The 17,225-nt window shown below is 43.9% G+C and overlaps 1 pseudogene; it reads right to left on the bottom strand.

Annotated features, from left to right (window-relative positions):
- Positions 1 to 16,794: 16,794 nt before the first annotated feature.
- Positions 16,795 to 16,946, bottom strand: LOC148820920 (U2 spliceosomal RNA; annotated as a pseudogene).
- Positions 16,947 to 17,225: the final 279 nt, after the last annotated feature.

Below are 17,225 nucleotides of genomic sequence, written 5' to 3'. Positions count from 1 at the left end.
TCCTGCGGGCTCTCTGGCTCCGTGCCAGGCTGTGCTGTGCGGCTTGCGACGGTGCGCTGCTGATGCTCACTGACTGGCTAGTTAGTGTTGGCTTTAACTAGCAAAGCTTGTGCACAGGAGAAAAGATGACTGTGGGTCCCAGCAAGTCAGGAAGGGGACCGGTTCGTTCCTGATGAAGCTCTATTTCTGAATAGTGATTCAGCTGTCCACAGTTCCAACCTATTCACGAGGCTTGCTGCTGATGCTAACCTCGGGTGGATCCTCTGGTTACTCTCTGGCAACCTCCGCTCTCGACTCTTAGAACAAAGCAAAGTTATGGCACTCGGACACACTGGCCGTTCCGTGGTGGTCCAGGCTGAGTCTCAGGATTGTCAGGAGGCGCGCTGCGAGAATGTCCTGCCCTTGGGAGCCTTCTGCTCCTGGGCCGTCCTGCCCTGGAATTCTCCTTTGAATTCCCTCTAGAATTTGTCTTTCGAAGCTCTGTGTTGCCTGTTTTACGTGGACGAACTTCAGCTTGTTCATTGGCTGAAAGTTTCATGGGCATCAGAATTCCACGTGGGTTACTCGGCCCTACCAGTTCCTGATTGGTTGATCAAGGTGATATATGAGTCACTTACTCCTGACACTTAGGAATGCAGTCCAGATGTCCATCTGGCACTCCCTAGACAGATAGGTGCCAATGGATGACCATTGATCATGATAGCCAGGCTTAGCTAAGTGCATCCCCATTTGGGAGCTGTCCCTTATCAAAAGTAAACATCTTTAAATCATCCTGCATGAATAGCTTCTCTGTGGCTGCACCACTGAGATGAAGAGAGAGATGGGGCCTCATTTGGGAAAGCACAGCAACACTTAATTCTGTCTTATTAACAAGCCTCGCCGCTACAGGTATCAATACATTCCAGGTGTTGGCGTATGTATCAGCCAAAAAATGATAATCAGAGTTGGGTCAATATAACTATTCCAAGATCCTGACGATAGAGCTCCACATGGCTGAGGTCTGCGGGTGGGTCCTGGGGTAGGACTTTATTTATTTGTAGGATTAGGATTGTTTTATATGTATAATTATAACTATCACTTGTACAAAAACATTAATCACATCTTGTTGTAACCATGGAACGCACAATGTCGTGGTAATGCATGCCTGTACATCTAGAAAGGAAAGATCTGCCCTGACATTGTATGTGTAAAAAATATGCAGTACTGATGTATGCCATATTTTATAAGGGGGGAATGAAGAAAGATACAAGATATTAACTTTAAGTCCTTTCTGCATGAAGATTAGACTTCTAAGCAACAGGAGTTTATGGCAGGAAAGGGGGTTAACTGATAAGAATTCCAGATGCGAGCTAGGAGAGCTAGGGAACCACCTGGGGACTTAATCCCTGACCATTTGGCCAAAAAGCTGTAAACTGGCCAAACATGTGACCTCCCCCCTTTATCATAATAATGAATGACGTCAGAAGCAGCAAGGAAGGACTATATAAACCTAAAGTTTGTACCGGCACCTTGAACAATACTTCGGTTTTGTTGTTTCTTGCGGGAAACAAGACTTCGGCTTTATTGTTCCTTGCATGCAATAAACTCATCTGTTTAACTTCATCTCGGGATCCAGAACCTTATTCTTTCTGTTACAACAGAAGTGAGGCGACAATAGTTCAGACAGGTACTGAGGTACCAAGCCATGCAGAGCCTTATACAGTACGTGAGCATGAGGATTTTAAAGTCCACACAGAATTTGACAGGAAGCCAGTGCAAGGACTCCAGGAAAGTAGTAATGTGATCATTTGCACTAGACCTGGTCAGGATCCTGGCTGCTTAATTTTGGACATACTGCAGTTTGTTCAAAGTAGATTTAGATACCCCAGCAAGTAGAGCATTACAGTAGTCAATTCGAGAGAACACAAATGCATTAATCACCTTTTCAGCCACAGTTTGTGATAGCATACGGCATAGTCTAGCGATATTTCTGAGGTGAAAAAAAGATGTTTTGACAATATGCTGCACATGTGGATTGAATGTTAAGCCAGAATCGAATATCACCCCAAGGTTTTTCAATTTAGACTGAAGCTCAAGTACAGAACCATCTACAGACAGGGTTACAGAATTGGCTTTACGAAGTTGATGGGGGGGTGCCAATAAGCATGTCTTTAGTCTTGTCACAGTTAAGATGAAGGAAATTTTGAGTCATCCAAGTTTTTATATCAGAGATGCAATTAGAATAGAGACAGCCACATCAGTGTCAGGATTGGTATGGATTAAGCACAATGCTTTGATATTGCTTTTAATCACGAAATATTTTTCAGTCCACTTCTCATTAAAAACACAGTACTCTTCGTCAACTTTTCTCCTCTTAGCTCCTGACATTTTGATGTAAAATAAATTAACAAATAATGCACGAAAACTCAAGAACAACAAACAAGTGAACATGAGGTAAAGGTTATTTGACTTCACACTTGCGCGTAAGCATGCAGTGGTGGTGCTGTCCTCTGTTCTCGGATAAAATACTTTGGCGGGCTGTAGGTTGGAGACCCTCGATCTAGACTTTAATATTGAAATAATATAGGTTGGATTCTTCATTTGACCAAAAGATCACCAAGACTGATCTTTCACTGGGTTTCCTCAGGGCTGTGTGCTGTTTCCTATCCTATACATTCTATATACAGGCGGCTGTAGAAACCCTTTTGAGGACAGACACATCATTAAGTTTGCAGATGACGCCATCATTGTCAGTCTCCTCTACGATGTAGACATTAATCATGGGTTTGTAGTGAATTATTTTGTTGAATGGTATAACAACTCCTTCCTTCAGCTTAATGTGTCAAAAACATAGACATGATCATTGATTATTGAAAGCAACTGCCAGCTGCAAACCCAACAGTCATGAAAGAACAAAAAATGAAATTGCCAACAGTTATAAAAATCTTGGCACTATTATTCATTACAAGCTAACTTTTGAGAAAAATACAGATATCCCGTGTAAGAAGAGCCAACAGTAATTGTTCTACCTGAGGAAATGCCTTTTAAGTACACACTTTAATGTGATGATTTTATTCTATAGAACTTCTATTGAATATGTTTTAACATTCACTGTGTTAGCCTGGTTTGGTAATTTTAATACACAATAAAAACAGACTCAGCAGGATTATGAAGGTAGCCACCAAAACTATCAGGACTAGGACCCCCCTGCAGAGTGAGGAGTCTACCAAGGGTAGTTGCAAAGAGGGAGATGGGCTGGGGGTGGTATGCAAAAGATGTGTGTGAGGTAAGAAAGGGATAACGCATAGTTATCTGTATAGTAAAGAGTGTGACTGAACTTGGCTGTTGTTATCCCTCCTGAACTTTCATTACAAACTCGATTAATTTTTCATACATGTTGTGTTACAATGCATTGTAATGCCCAACACCCTTTATTTAAAATAAAATCCTTCAGGGGACGTAAAACCGAGGTCCTGTCTCCAGGGCATTTCTCATAAAGAGTAGGGGTGTAACCCCGGCATTCTGGCTAAATTTCCCAATGGCCCTACCGATCATGGCCTCCTAATAATCCCCATCTATGAATTGGCTTCATTATTCTGTTCTCCTCTCCAATAATAGCTGATGTGTGGGGAGCCTTCTTGCACACTATGGCTGCCGTCACATCATCCAGGTAGATGCTGCACATTGGTGGTGGTGGAGGGGAGTCCCCATTACCTGTGAAGCTCTTTGAGTGGAGTGTCCAGAAAAGTGCTATATAAGTGTAAACAATTATTATTACTATACATAATCTGATACTGGAGTGCACTTACTAAAACTGCCAGATGGCATCATGAATGCTTAAAGTGGCACATGGAAGAATTCTGCATTGTCATGCAAAATGCCTGGTTACAAATCATGGTCAATTCTCTGCCCCGCATGGACATTGACACTTTTTCCAAATACAGAATTTTATTTGAAGAAGCGGAAAGTTGACAGTGAATGCAGAGTATTCAACAAATAATGGAATGCAAAATATCTACAGTAGAGGCAGTCTATAATGGTAGACAGGGTGTCTTTAGAGAGTGGTACAGTGTCTACAGTAGAGACAGTTTACAATGGGAGACAGGGTGTCTGTAGAGACAGGCACAGTGTCTACAGAACAGACAGTCTCTAATGGGAGACAGGGTGTCAATAGAGAATGGTACAGTGTCTAGAGTAGAGTCAGTCTGCAATGGGAGACAGGGTGTCTATAGAGAGTAGTACAGTGTCTACAGAACAGACAGTCTCTAATGGGAGACAAGGTGTCTGTAGAGACAGGTACAGTGTCTACAGTAGAGTCAGTCTGTAATGGGAGACAGGGTGTCTGTAGAGACAGTCACAGTGTCTACAGTAGAGACAGTCTATAATGGGAGACAGGGTGTCTATAGAGATAGCTACTTAGTCTACAGTAGAGTCAGTCTATAATGGGAGACAGGGTGTCTGTGGAGACAGGTACCTTGTTTACAGTAGAGTCAGTCTGTAATGGGAGACAAGGTGTTTATAGAAACAGGTACAATGTTCCGGATGAGGAGGGTCACAGGTGTTCATACGTTGTGGGGGATGGTCTTACAAATAGGCTCACATTTCCTCTCGTGTAGCTTATAGAACATGCAGGGAGAACAGGGAGTGACTGAGACCATGATGCACCATCATACAGACCAGCTCTGTAAAGAGACCAAGACTGTATACAGATCAATACTGTATATATACCAACACTGTTTACAGATCAATACTGTATACAGACCAGCTCTGTATACAGACCCACACTGCATATGGGCCAGGACTATATACAGATCACCACTGCATAGAGACCAGTACTATATACGGAAGAATACTGTATACAGACCGACACTCTATACACATCAACACTATAGGGTCAGTCGTGCAGGACAGAGAATGGGTGGACAGGCAGTCGGGGATACCTGGCTATCTCACAGTTCTTGACCCATCCTCTTCTGAGACTCCTTGCTGCTGTACCTGGACAGGTAGTTGACACAGGGAGCCTCATCTGTGATCTCAAAATAACGGATACTGCTGTCCCCATGAGAGAGACAGAGGAGTTAATACACCCTGTACTGAGAGAGAGAGGGGTTATTACACACTGTACTGAGAGAGAACGGTTATTACACACTGCACTGAGAGACAGAGGGGTTACTACACACTACAGCCCCTTGCTGCTGGTGTCGAGCTCCTGCAGTGTCACAGGCTCGGAGAAACTGCTCTGCACAGACACACACAGAGCAGCACAGTCACAAGGAGAATCACTACTGTTGGTAAAACTGCCCCCTGCTGGTGGTGTTGAGCTCCTGCAGTTTCATGGGCTCTGAGGAACAGCTCTGCACAGACACGAGGAGAGTCACTAGTGTTCACTATCACTTATTACTACTGTTGCTATTACTGCCTCCTGCTGGTGGTGTCGAGCTCCTGCAGTTTCACGGGCTCTGAGGAACAGCTCTGCACAGACACACACAGAGCAGCACAGTCACAAGGAGAATCACTACTGTTCACCAGATCACTACTGCTGCTAATTTCTTCCCCCTGCTGGTGGTGGTGAGCTCCTGCAGTGTCACAGGCTCAGAGAAACTGTTCTGCACAGACACAAACAGAGCAGCATAGTCATGAGGACAATCACAACTGTTGCTAATACTGAAGTACATGCTCCTGTGTGCATTGTATAGGTTTTTTATTATTGCAATATAAAAGTTAAAGAAAAGAAAAAAACACAATAAGGTCAAATTTATCAACAACGTGAGCTGACTCGCCAGTAAACAAACTCTCTAGCGACGTCTGGAGTTCAATAATAACTCTCTGCCCTGAAATACGGTTTTCCAGGTGCCCGCAGTGCTTGACGGGCAAAGAGCAGAACCACAGCATCCTGGGCTGCAGCTCCAAACCGACCTCAGAGACAGACTGGTATTTGTATTTGTATTGTATTATTTGTTTTTGTTAATGCTTACATTAAAAAAATTAAAAAGTGACACGCTGTTCGGACTTCCGGCTACTTCCGCGGAGATACCGCCCTCGACTTAAGTGATGCTGATGGAGATTGGCGTCCCACCATGACACCAGCGCCTCGCAGAGATCTCAGGTGTTGGTTGAGTGACGTTACCATTGTCCAAGAACAGAGATCTCAGTAGGAGCCACACAGCTTAAATTCCGAGACTTTATTGAATTGCAGCGGGAGGTGACACTTCCGAGAAATGTCCAATGGGCGGCGACAGAGATACACGAGTCTAAGGAGCTGAGATATAAAGCACTCATTAATCTCAAACCAGGATTACACAACGTTTCTTATTTATCTGACTCTTAATGTCACGTACGTACAGTAGTGTTTATTATGTTCTCAGTCTTTTGTTGCTCTGTTAATTCATTAAATGTAGTTTTTGTCTTGTTATACTGCAGTGTCTCTGTGTGCATGTTCCCTTAACTGGTGTAGTTTGTTCTTTGACTTGTAATCATACTAAAAAAAAGAAAAGAAACGCAGGTGTTTCAGGGCACAGAGCTCTTCCTGGGCTCTATGGATGGGACATGTGTTGCTCACAGCACGGACAAAGCGACTGGACGCTCTGCTGTCACTGTGTCCTATCGTGTAACAGCACCTTACTGTCCACAGGAGACCCGCTGCAGTGAAATAGATCCTAATCATTAATAACAGATGCTGCAAGTGTTGATTCTTAACGAAACCAGTCAAACCTACTGGGCTGGCGGAAAAGACGGACATCACCGCTGACAGACGGCCGGCAGACTCGTGCTAATGACGTCTGAAAGAAGTCGCCCACCGCCTTATGGGAAATGTAGTTGTTATACGGTTATCTGTTCTTCTCGTTTATTGTACTAGAAGCAGTAGTAATAGTAATAAAAAAACGTGTTATCTATATTACGAACTTTCAAAATATTGCATAATGTTAACTTTCAATCCCATTGGAAATAATAAAAAATATCGTTTGTAATTGCCTTAATTATTATACTGCCACATTCTTATATACACAAAGTGAAATGGTCTGGGTAGAGTCCTACGTTTAAATATTTTTAAATTTTCTAAGCGCTTCTTCTGATGGAGAGTCGCAGGGAGCCCATTCCAGCAAGCAACAAGGCAGCAGGCCAGGTACACACTCACACTTGCACCAGTGGCAGGTTTCCCAGAAGCCCATTAAGTCACTTGTGTGTCTTTGCAGTGCGGGAGGAAAGCAGGGCGCCTGCAGGAACATGGGGAGGACATTCACACTCCACAAATAGCACCCCAGGAATCGAACCCAGGGTCACGGCACTGTGAGGCAGCAGACATGGTTTAGGGACATTGTATTCAGAGTTCATACTGTATACATATACACTTTCTTCTAGACTGACATTACTGATAGCTTGTGCTGTCTTCCTTTCAGTCTGCAGACCCTGGAGACGACACAGGCAGCACAAGGGAAGCTGCAGAGTGCGAGACCATGGAGGCAAGGACCTATTGGTTCATGAACTGACGACCATGGGAGACATTGGCATTGGAACAGAGGTACTGTACAAAGACTTTTAATACCTGAAGGCAAGGAGCAAAGAAACTAGCCCGGCTAGCCGACACAAACTGAAGGAATGTAATACAGCCCGTGGGAGGATTTCTAGTGTAACCTGAATGGAGACTGGAGAAATTGGACTGGCCTCTCTTTCAAGTGGGCCATCAAAGACTTTAGAGGTACTAAGAAGAAACGTTTGAGTGGCCTCTCTATGGTACTTTACAGAAAAGACTGCTGTCCTTCTTGATTCATTATGACCCTTGGAAGGACCTTTTGTTGCTGTGAATGCTGTTTTCGTTGTGTCTTTGGGTAATAGTAAATGTGGATAGAAAATAAATGTCTCTGTAGACACCCTGTCTCCCACTACAGACTGACTCTACTGTAGACACTGTACCTTTCTCTATAGACACCCTGTCTCCCATTATAGACTGACTCTACTGTATACAATGTGCCTCTCTCTATAGACACTCTGTCTCTACTGTAGACACTGTGCCTGTCTCTACAGACACCCTTTCTCCCATTATAGACTGTCTCTACTGTAGACACTGTACCTGTCTCTATAGACACCCTGTCTCCCATTATAGACTGACTCTACTGTACACACTGTACCTGTCTCTATAGACACCCTGTCACCCTTTACAGACCAACTCGACTGTAGACACTGTACCTTTCTCTATAGACACACTGTCTCCCATTATAGACTGACTCTACTGTAGACACTGTACCTCTCTCTATAGACACCCTGTCTCCCATTATAATAATAATAATTAATAATTGCTTACACTTATATAGCGGTTTTTTGGACACTCCACTCAAAGCGCTTTACAGGTAATGGGGACTCCCCTCTACCACCACCAGTGTGTAGCATCCACCTGGATGGTGCGACACTGACTCTACTATAAACACTGTACCTGTCTCTTTATACACCCTGTCACCCATTACAGACTGACTCGACTGTAGACACAGTGCCTGTCTCTGTAGACACCCTGTCACCCATTATAGACTGTCTCTACTGTAGACACTGTACCTGTCTCTTTATACACCCTGTCACCCATTATAGACTGTCTCTACTGTAGACACTGTACCTGTCTAAAGTAATCACAGTAATTAATACATGCTCTTGTATACAACAGGTTAGACTACTGCAATGTCCTACTATCAGGGAGCACCAATCACTCTTTCAACACCTTATAGCGAATTAAGAATGCAGCAGCTAGAATTGTTACTTGGAGCAGAAAGTAAGACTCCAGATCCTTTTCTTCCAGTAGAGTTAAAGCATGGAATACTACAGGAAAGTATTGTGTCTCAGCAGCTTTTCTTATTCTAATAAAGGTGTCACGCAATCATAACCACTAGTGATGCGCGGGTTGATTCGGGTTAAAATTCAGAATGATATTGTCAAAAATGTTCAGAAGTAAACAAAGTGCATTATTCTACACAAACAAATGCTGATAAGCATATTCTGTCTTCCCAATGTGCAAAGCCATTTGGTTTTCCTCACCCTCATTGTGGATTCTTTTTCTGTTTCATCACTGTTGGCAAAAATGGAAAAAAAAGACAGATAATTGACTAATAGTTTTTTACTATTAGCAATCAATAATATTAAATTTAGCACTGCAATAAATTATTGCAATTTTCCCCACATCTTGTAAAAATATATTTTCATTGTTCAAATATACATTAAATCTGACTATCAGAAAATAAGTTAAATACAAAATTAAAGAAAAAATAGGGTAAAATATAATTCAAAATAGTTTGCTAACAATGCAGGTACAGTATCTACAGTACAGCCAGTCTGTAATGAGAGACAGGGTGTCTGTAGAGACAGTCTATAATGGAAGACAAGGTGTTTATAGAGACAGGTACAATGTCATGGACAAAGGGGGTCACAGGTGTTCATACCTTGCGGTGGACGGTCATACCAATAGGCCCACATTTCCTCTCGTATAGCTTATAGAACTTGCGGGGAGAACAGGGAGTGACTGAGAACATGATGCACCATAATACAGACCAGCTCTGTAAAGAGACCAAGACTGTATACAGATCAATACTGTATATATACCAACACTGTATACAGACCAACACCGTATACAGACCAGCTCTGTATGCAGACCGACACTGTATACAGAACAATACTGTATACAGACCCACACTGTACAGTATATTGGCTAGCACTATATACAGACCAACACTTTATACAGTCCAGCACTGTATACAGACCGACACAATATACAGATGAACACTGTATAAAGACCAGTACCGTATTCCGATCACCACTGTATGCAGACCAGCACTGTAAACAGAACAATACTGTATACAGACTGACACTCTATACAGATCAACACTATACAGTCAGTCCTGCAGGACAGAGGATGGGTGGACAGGCAGTCAGGGATACCTGGCTATCTCAAACTTGTTGACCTCCAGGCCTCTCTTGGGCATGTAGCCCATCCCCTTCTGAGACTCCTCGCTACCTCTCTGTCTGTCTCTCTCTGTCTCTCTCTGTCTCTGTCTCTGAGACACACAGACACACAGCGAGCTCAGAGCACGAATACCCGTCTCTTTCTCTCTCTCTAAGACAGACAGACACACAGCGAGCTCAGAGCAGGAGTACCCTCTCTCTCTTGGAGACACACAGACACACAGCGAGAGCAGAGCATGAGTACCCGTTTCTCTCTAAAATACACCGACAGACAGCAAGATCAGAGCAGGAGTACCCGTCTCTCTCTCTCTGAAACACACAGATACAGCAAGTTCAGAACAGGAGTATCCATCTCTTTTTCTCTGAGACACAGACACACATCGAGCTCAGAGCAGGAGTATCCATCTCTCTCTGAAACACACAAACACACAGCGAGTTGAGAGCACGAGAGCTGCCTCCCAATTGCCGAAGGGGGGTCAAAGTGTTGGGGATCTGGTTCCAGGCATCCAATTCTGCAGCCATGAACTGGGAAGCCCAACTCCAAAAGATGCACCAGAAATTGGGCCTGTGGAGACAAAGACCTCTCTCTTTCGTGGGGAAGGTCCTGGTGATTAAAGTTGATATCCTGCCTCTTTTGCTATATTTAGCAGAAGTTTTCCTGCTGCCCGCGCGTTATCGGAGAGAGGTTGTGAGGGCGGTGTTTGGTTTTGTTTGGAACGGAAAGTATGAATATATCAGAAGGATAGATATGTACAGAGCTGTGGAGGAGGGAGGTAGGGGGGTTCCGGATATCCCCCTGAAGTTAGACTGCCTTTTTGTAGCTCAACTATGCATTTTATTGTACATGCCAGTGTCTCATCCATGTCGGTTTTTTGTCTTGCTGTGGTTGTCTCAGATGATGAGACACTTGGTGACCTGGTCTAACGCTACCTCAAAAGCAGAAAAGCTCCCGTGGCATTATAAGCACACCATAGATTGGATTAAGAAGCACCCCGAGATCAGAGAAGAGGAAGTAGCCTTAGATCACAGGTGCATGTACAGAATAATCAGACAGGAGGAGGGCCAGGCTGTGCTCGGTGTGACAACTGAGGTGTGGGCGAGAATTCAACCCAGTGGTTTGGACCACCGATACAAGGACTTAAACTGGTTGGGAGTATGGGGCAGGCTGTCGGTCCGAGAGACCATGTGTAAGCATGGTCTGTCGAGACAGCCCCTGTGCCCCGGGCAGGATTGTAAGGAAGTTGAGTCCATCAAACATGCCTTTTGGGAGTGTAGGTTCGAAAGGGAGATGTGGGGCCAGTGCGCCCCTTTGTGTTTTTTAGCTTATTTTTAGCTTATTTTTAGCACCTTTTTCTTTTCTTTTAGGGAGGGAGACAGGCAGGCAGGTAGGTGTGTGTGTGTGTGTCCCTCCCGAGAAAAGGCTGCCCTTGCCTTTGCCCGCAGGTGCCAACGGTCCGCTTTCGCTTGCTGGTGAGAGGGGCCTAAGCTAAGGAGGCCGGCTGGCTGGCACCCCCCGCGGCTGCGGTTGTTGTCGGGCCGTTAACAGAAGATCAAAGAGCAGGGCCCCCGCCCAGGACTGGCGGGCAGGCAAGCGAGCAAGCAGCCAGGCAACAAAGGGGGCAGCATAGTCCAGGCGGCTGGCAGCCGCGTGTGTACCGGGCTCCAGAGGCATTGGCCTGCGCCGCTTGCGTGGGCCCAAGGCCGGCGTTGGGCATCGCTTCTCGGCCTTTTGGCTAAGATCAGGGCTCAAGTGGCTTGACCGCAGTTCCTTGATCTTAGTCCAGGGGGACGGACAGAAGGATGACACTGGAGCCTGGAGACTGCCGAGCTGAAGGGAGCAGAGGATTTGAGAGCATCACATCACTACTGGAGTAGTGCTTCCAGGAATGACGGCACCTGGTGAGCACAGTGTTTTTTTGGCGGCTGGGGATCCTCTGTCCCGAGAGGGACAGATGTGGGACTCACTGTGTTTTGTGTTGAAGAGTTTGGATGTTGGAAAGGATTTTCTGGACAGACTTATTTTTGAGAAGAGGATTTTGGCTGAAGTTTTTTCTTTGACAGTTAAGGGTGTTTATTGTTTCCAGAGTTTTCCCAATAAGGGAACTCTGGACGTAACTTTGGGATCTGCAGAAATCTGCCGTAAAATGTGGGACAAAGTGGAGTCTGTCAAGGATAATGCGCCACTGGATGTGTTTAGAGTAGAGCCTTTGTTTGCTAGGGAGTTGAGGCCGTGTTTAAACATGTGTATATACAACGGCCTACTCTAAACACATCCAGTGGTGCATTATCCTGGATTACACTGGCATGTACAATAAAATGCATAGTTGAGCTCTAAAAAGGCAGTCTAACTTCAGGGGGATATCCGGAACCCTCCTGCCTCCCTCCTCCACAGCTCTGTTCATATCTATCCTTCTGATATATTCATACTTTCCGTTCCAAACAAAACCAAACACCGCCCTCACAACCTCTCTCCGATAACGCGGGGGCAGCGGCAAAACGTCTGCAAAATATAGCAAAAGAGGCAGGATATCAACTTTAATCACCAGGAACTTCCCCATGAAAGTGAGAGGTCTTTGTCTCCACAGACCCAATTTCTGGTGCATCTTCTGGAGTCGGGCTTTCCAGTTCATGGCTGCGGAATTGGATGCCTGGAACCAGATCCCCAACACTTTGACTGGCCCTTCGGCTACTGGGAGGCAGCTCTCGTGCTCTCAACTCGCTGTGTGTTTGTGTGTTTCAGAGAGAGACGGATACTCCTGCTCTGAGCTTGATGTGTGTCTGTGTGTCTCAGAGAAAGAGAGAGACGGATACTCCTGTTCTGAGCTTGCTGTATCTGTGTGTTTCAGAGAGAGAGAGACGGGTACTCCTACTCTGAGCTTGCTGTTTGTCGGTGTATTTTAGAGTGAAACAGGTACTCATGCTCTGCGCTCACTGTGTGTATGTGTGTCTCAGAGAGAGAGACGGTACTCCTGCTCTGAGCTCGCTGTGTGTCTGTGTGTCTCAGAGACAGAGACAACAAGAGACAGACAGAGACAGACAGAGAGGTAGCGAGGAGTCTCAGAAGGGGATGGGCTACATGCCCAAGAGAGGCCTGGAGGTCAACAAGTTTGAGATAGCCAGGTATCCCTGACTGCCTGTCCACCCATCCTCTGTCCTGCAGGACTGACCGTATAGTGTTGATCTGTATAGAGTTTCGGTCTGTATACGGTATTGTTCTGTATATAGTGCTGGTCTGCATACAGTGGTGATCAGAATATGGTACTGGTCTTTATACAGTGTTGATCTGTATATTGTGTCGGTCTGTATACAGTGCTAGCCTATATACTGTACAGTGTGGGTCTGTATACAGTATTGTTCTGTATACAGTGTCGGTCTGCATACAGAGCTGGTCTATATACGGTGTTGGTCTGTATACAGTGTTGGTACAGTATATATACAGTATTGATCTGTATACAGTCTTGGTCTCTTTACAGAGCTGGTCTGTATATGGTGCATCATGCTATCAGCCACTCCCTGTTCTCCGTGCAGGGTTTATAAGCTACACGAGAGGAAATGTGAGCTTATTGGTATGACCATCCCCCGCAAGGTATGAACACTTGTGACCCTCTTCGTCCAGGACATTGTACCTGTCTCTATAAACTACTTGTCTCCCATTACAGACTGACTCTACTGTAGACACTGTACCTGTCTCTATAGACACTCTGCTTCCCATTACAGACTGGCTCTACTGTCTCCCTGTCTCCCACTAGAGTAGTCTCCCATTACAGACTGACTCTACTGTAAACAAGGTACCTGTCTCCACAGACACCCTGTCTCCCATTATAGACTGACTCTACTGTAGACTAAGTAGCTATCTCTATAGACACCCTGTCTCCCATTATAGACTGTCTCTACTGTAGACACTGTGACTGTCTCTACAGACACCCTGTCTCCCATTACAGACTGACTCTACTGTAGACACTGTACCTGTCTCTACAGACACCTTGTCTCCCATTAGAGACTGTCTGTTCTGTAGACACTGTACTACTCTCTATAGACACCCTGTCTCCCATTGCAGACTGACTCTACTCTAGACACTGTACCATTCTCTATTGACACCCTGTCTCCCATTAGAGACTGTCTGTTCTGTAGACACTGTGCCTGTCTCTACAGACACCCTGTCTCCCATTGTAGACTGTCTCTACTGTAGACACTGTACCACTCTCTGCAGACACTCTGTTTCCCATTATAAACTGACTATTGTAGACACTGTACCTGTCTCTATAGACATCCTGTCTCCCATTGCAGACTGACTCTACTGTAGACACTGTACCACTCTCTATAGACACCCTATCTACCATTATAGACTGCCTCTACTGTAGATATTTTGCATTCCATTCTTTGTTGAATACTCTGCATTCACTGTCAACTTTCTGCTTCTTCAAATAAAATTCTGTATTTGGAAAAAGTGTCAATGTCCACACGGGGCAGAGAATTGACCAGGATTTGTAACCAGGCATTTTGCATGACAATGCAGAATTCTTCCATGTGCCACTTTAAGCATTCATGATGCCATCTGGCAGTTTTAGTAAGTGCACTCCAGCATCAGATTATGTATAGTAATAATAATTGTTTACACTGATATAGCACTTTTCTGCCATTCAACAAAATAATTCACTACAAACCCATGATTAATGTCTACATCGTAGAGGAGACTGACAATGATGGCGTCATCTGCAAACTTAATGATGTGTCTGTCCTCAAAAGGGTTTCTACAGCCGCCTGTATATAGAATGTATAGGATAGGAAACAGCACACAGCCCTGAGGAAACCCAGTGAAAGATCAGTCTTGGTGATCTTTTGGTCAAATGAAGAATCCAACCTATATTATTTCAATATTAAAGTCTAGATCGAGGGTCTCCAACCTACAGCCCGCCAAAGTATTTTATCCGAGAACAGAGGACAGCACCACCACTGCATGCTTACGCGCAAGTGTGAAGTCAAATAACCTTTACCTCATGTTCACTTGTTTGTTGTTCTTGAGTTTTCGTGCATTATTTGTTAATTTATTTTACATCAAAATGTCAGGAGCTAAGAGGAGAAAAGTTGACGAAGAGTACTGTGTTTTTAATGAGAAGTGGACTGAAAAATATTTCGTGATTAAAAGCAATATCAAAGCATTGTGCTTAATCCATACCAATCCTGACACTGATGTGGCTGTCTCTCTTCTATCTAATTGCATCTCTGATATAAAAACTTGGATGACTCAAAATTTCCTTCATCTTAACTGTGACAAGACTAAAGTCATGCTTATTGGCAACCCCCCCATCAACATCGTAAAGCCAATTCTGTGACCCTGTCTGTAGATGGTTCTGTATTTGAGCTTCAATCTAAATTGAAAAACCTTGGGGTGATATTCGATTCTGGCTTAACATTCGACCGACATGTGCAGCATATTGTCAAAACATCTTTTTTTCACCTCAGAAATATCGCTAGACTATGCCGTATGTTATCACAAACTGTGGCTGAAAAGCTGATCAACGCATTTGTGTTCTCTCGAATTGACTACTGTAATGCTCTTCTTGCTGGGGTATCTAAATCTACTTTGAACAAACTGCAGTATGTCCAAAATTAAGCAGCCAGGATCCTGACCAGGTCTAGTGCAAGTGATCACATTACTACTACCCTGGAGTCCTTGCACTGGCTTCCTGTCAAATTTTGTGTGAACTTTAAAATACTCATGCTCACGTACTGTATAAGGCTCTGCATGGCTTGGCACCTCAGTACCTTTCTGAACTATTATCGCCTCACCGCCTCACCCCCCACCTCGCGACCTTCGCTCTTCTAATTCTGGTCTCCTTACTGTCTCCCAAGCCTGTCTACATTGTATGGGTGACAGGGCCTTCTCCTGTTATGCCCCCAAGCTCTGGAACTCTGCCCAAGGATATCAGAGAGTCACCTCCTCAAAACTCCTTCAAATCCAGACTCAAAACCTTCATCTTTAGAAGAGCCTTTACTCAACTGGTTCCATTCTTCACTCGTCTGCTTATCCTAGTACCACCATCCACGGTCTCCTCTCTATATTATAATTGTGTTTTATCTTGTGTATTCTTTTTTATTGTTTTTCTCATTCTGTAAAGCGCTTTGAGAAGCCACCGTTAAAGGTGCTATATAAAATAAAGTTTATTATTATTATTAATATGCAGAAAAACTGTCGCTGTTCTCAAGGAGTATAATATCCGAAGGCGTTAAGGTACTAAGCACAGAAGTACTCAGACGTGATGCAAAATGTGTTAAGATAAAGTAGAAATACTGAAGAAAAACTTTTATCAAAATTTATCAGCGTGAAATATTCACAAAGCGATCCCAACAATCTGAATCCATTGTAAGGGAGAGTTTCAAAATAGCCCATGTCATAGCTAAGGCAGGGAAACCATTTACTGATGGGCAGTATATAAAAACTTGTATTATGAAGGCTGCTGATGAACTATGTCCAGAAAAAGTTGCTTTGTTCGAGCAAATAAGTCTGTGAGCTAAAACAATTGCTCGTCGCACAGAAGACCTGGGAAAAAATATTATACTGCACTGTATTATTCATCAGCAGCCTTTGTGTGGTAAAACTTTACAATTACCTGAAGTAATGGATATGGTTGTGAAGACAGTTAATTTTATATGATTGCATTAAATTTGTACACATGTATTTGAATATTTCTTTAAGTTCTATTTGTTCATTTGAATATTACAATATATGACATAAAGGTTTTCTTTCATTAAATTTATTATAAGTGTAAATTGTGTTGTTTATTCGTATTCATCATAAAATCTCCCTGTCTACCCACCCTATCACTGTCTGGCCCTTCGGCCTTTATTCTGAAGCAAATGTGGCCCTCAAGGAAAAAAAGTTGGGCTGATGCGGAGAGGACAAAGCAAGCTCCTGATCCAGCTCCCTGTTCCAAAAATCTGTTTAATATATCGTCCCCCAAAGGGGGACGTATCAGATATTAAACTGATAAGAACAGATTTTTTTTTGTTACAAAAATACAAATTACAAGTTCAAGACATTACATTCAGATCATCAGTATAATGAAAACAGCCCCTTCCATTTTTCTTTTGCGGTGGAAAATCCCCAGAGCATGACGTCCCTTTTAATTCGTCTGTGAATATCTGCTCTGATTCTCCCGACCGCCTCTCTACTCGTGATATTTACATTGTGTTTAACTAAATCGGCCCTTGATGACCAAATATGGGACTTTATTAGTATAGTCATAACCCAGAGCAGAAAATGAACGCCCCATTTCTGGGTTTGTGGTAGTCCCCTCAAAATCAGT

Source organism: Atractosteus spatula, chromosome 14 (assembly GCF_055471065.1).
Source record: "Atractosteus spatula isolate fAtrSpa1 chromosome 14, fAtrSpa1.hap1, whole genome shotgun sequence".
In the NCBI taxonomy this organism is placed as follows: Eukaryota; Metazoa; Chordata; class Actinopteri; order Semionotiformes; family Lepisosteidae; genus Atractosteus; species Atractosteus spatula.
This window is presented reverse-complemented; position numbering and strand designations above follow the sequence as displayed.